The sequence below is a fragment of the Montipora capricornis genome, chromosome 5 (assembly GCF_036669925.1).
Source record: "Montipora capricornis isolate CH-2021 chromosome 5, ASM3666992v2, whole genome shotgun sequence".
NCBI classification, from domain to species: domain Eukaryota; kingdom Metazoa; phylum Cnidaria; class Anthozoa; order Scleractinia; family Acroporidae; genus Montipora; species Montipora capricornis.
Window position 1 is genome coordinate 31121252 of NC_090887.1, and position 2500 is coordinate 31123751.

The following is a 2500-nucleotide window of genomic DNA, read 5'->3' on the forward strand; positions in this document are numbered from 1 at the left end:
GGAAGCGCATGCGTCACGCGTACTGGCTATACCCCAACCATCATCCAAGAAAAGAGCAATGCGTGCCCGGTTTAACCTCCAGTGATTCTCAACTGGTTTCAGAACTTTAGTGAAAATATGCGGCGCGGAGTAAAGCCCAAAGGGCAAGACCGTAAATCGGTAGAATTGCGGTCTCCTAGAAACGGGGTCAACCCACGAAAAAACCTAGGTAACACTGGTGATCGGTTGCAACCTCTTTATGATGATAACCGCTCTTAAGATCGAATGTGAACATGTAAACCCCGACTCAAAATATGAAATGGCCACTTTCCAATCCTCGTATTTTATACGTTTTTTCTGCAAATGCCTGTTCACGTATCTCAAGTCCAAAGTTAGCCCCTTTTTACCGTTGGCCTGCACAGATACAGAAAGAGGGTTGACGACATACGGGGGTACGGCACACCGAATAACGCGGCCAGACTGAAAAGGCACTTTTAACGCACTCTCAACAAATTCTGCATGCTCTAGCGCTGATCTATTGTTCTTAAAAGCTGCGGGTTTCGGAAAAGCAAAGAAAGGTAACTTATAACCCTCTTCTATGACGCTCAAAATGAAAGGAGATGCACCGATGCCCCTCCAGAAGTGCAAATTCTTACGCAAATTTCGTTTAACCTGTACCTCAAACTTGCTACTATCGTCAAATTCGCACGCGTCATTATCCCGCAGTACCTGATCTAAGTCTTCGTAACCTTCAGAAGAGGACTCACTGTCCTGGATTTTATCCGGTGTGGCATTTGTAGGTAAATCCAGGCACGTCGGCCATGCTGGCATTATTGGATCCGGAAGCACTTGCTCTGATCAAAGTTAGACTCTCTACGGCCTGAAACGGAGACAAAGCAGTATCAGAAAATTAAGGAGAAATAAATAGGGTGGGAGGGTGGGAAGGCGAGTGGCACGCATACGAGGAGCAACTGTCGCTGTTCTCCATAGTAAATCTCTACAAGAAAAGACCGAAGTTCTGGGTCGCTAGCGTGAATGGAAAGTGGCGCGAACAACCAACCTTAAAAACCCTTGCGTAAACAATAGAAACTCCAACGTGTAAATAGGAGCTAACGACCTTGCAATACAGTTTCCCAAGGGACCGCAGTGCACAAAAAAGATATCAACCATATGAAAATATATTTACAAGGGGTTTCAAGAGACGTTTTTTCAAAAAGCTGAAAATAAATCATGTTCTAACAAACTTTTCTCTTCCTGGTGTTCGGATTTCTATCAAAATTAAAAGTGGATGTGAATATTATATACTTTGCGAATCGTTTGATGCTAAAAACTCCGCGGCCACTCCATAAGTTTTTGCAGGCCAATATATTTCAAATGTATACCAAGACAAAATTTTGATATTTCGTACTTTTTATTCGCGATTGTCTTTCTTTCAAATAATATTAATACGGCGATTTCACCCAAGAACGTTAGAACATCTCCTATAGAATATCTTGCATCTTGTTATTTTAGCTGGGGATTCAGGTAATATCTTTTGGCAATTCAGTTCGTACCGGTTGCCTTGTCGTGTTGTAGAGAATGCTCAGTAAGGCTCTCTTAAACTTTGGGATGCTTAATTATGAAATGCCTAGCTATAAAATTGCTCGCAAGCTAATTAACATGCAGTACGAAAGCTGCGAAGTTCAATGATTTCATGCTCACCTTCTGTTTACATTTGCGTGCGTTTCCGCTGACCGGTTCTTGTTGCTCGCAGCGCGAGGAGTGCCTGGGGAGAACTTAAATTTTCTTCCTGCCTGCTCTTAAGGCGGGGGTACACATGAAAGCCTCTTAAATCGGTTTAATGGAAATATCTCCTTCGCGTTTCAAGCAATACAAAAACCAATGCTCAAAACACAAATCAATGTTTTGGGGTGTTTTGTAAATTTTTAAATTTTGGAGGGGATAGTTTTTCTCAAAATAGTAGTAAAATTTGGAGAAATAAGAAATAGTTAAGATTTGATGTAGTTTGAAAATTGATATATGGACACCCAAGAATCCCCTACCAAGCTGGTGTGCTCTTGGGTTGGGTTCAACTGTCTGATGGTGTTCCAAAAATAATTTTCTTTCTTTTGTCCCTTCTTTAAACCTCTTAAAATGCCCTTTAAATTCACTTGTACCCCCACCTTAAAGGAGCCTCCACTAAAACAACAAAATAACCTTAAACCACAAAACATAATGTTAACAATTAAAAATATTCAACTTTTTTTTTTTCCCAATCAAAGCAGTTTGTTTTCAATTTAAAAAAAAAGGAATTTTTCCTGGGCGCCGCCGTAATTGTGACGTATCATGGTTGACCTATTGTTCCGACACAAAAAGCTTTTGTTCTAGAACATTAGGGAGCTTAAGCAATGACAACGGCGACAGCTACAAGAACGTCAAAAATTTGCATATTTAATGAGCCAAAAAAATAGCTTTGCACGCCCTGCACGTGCGTTTTTCACTTGTGTCCATTTCTTTGCCGTCGTCAGCAAAAGAACAACTT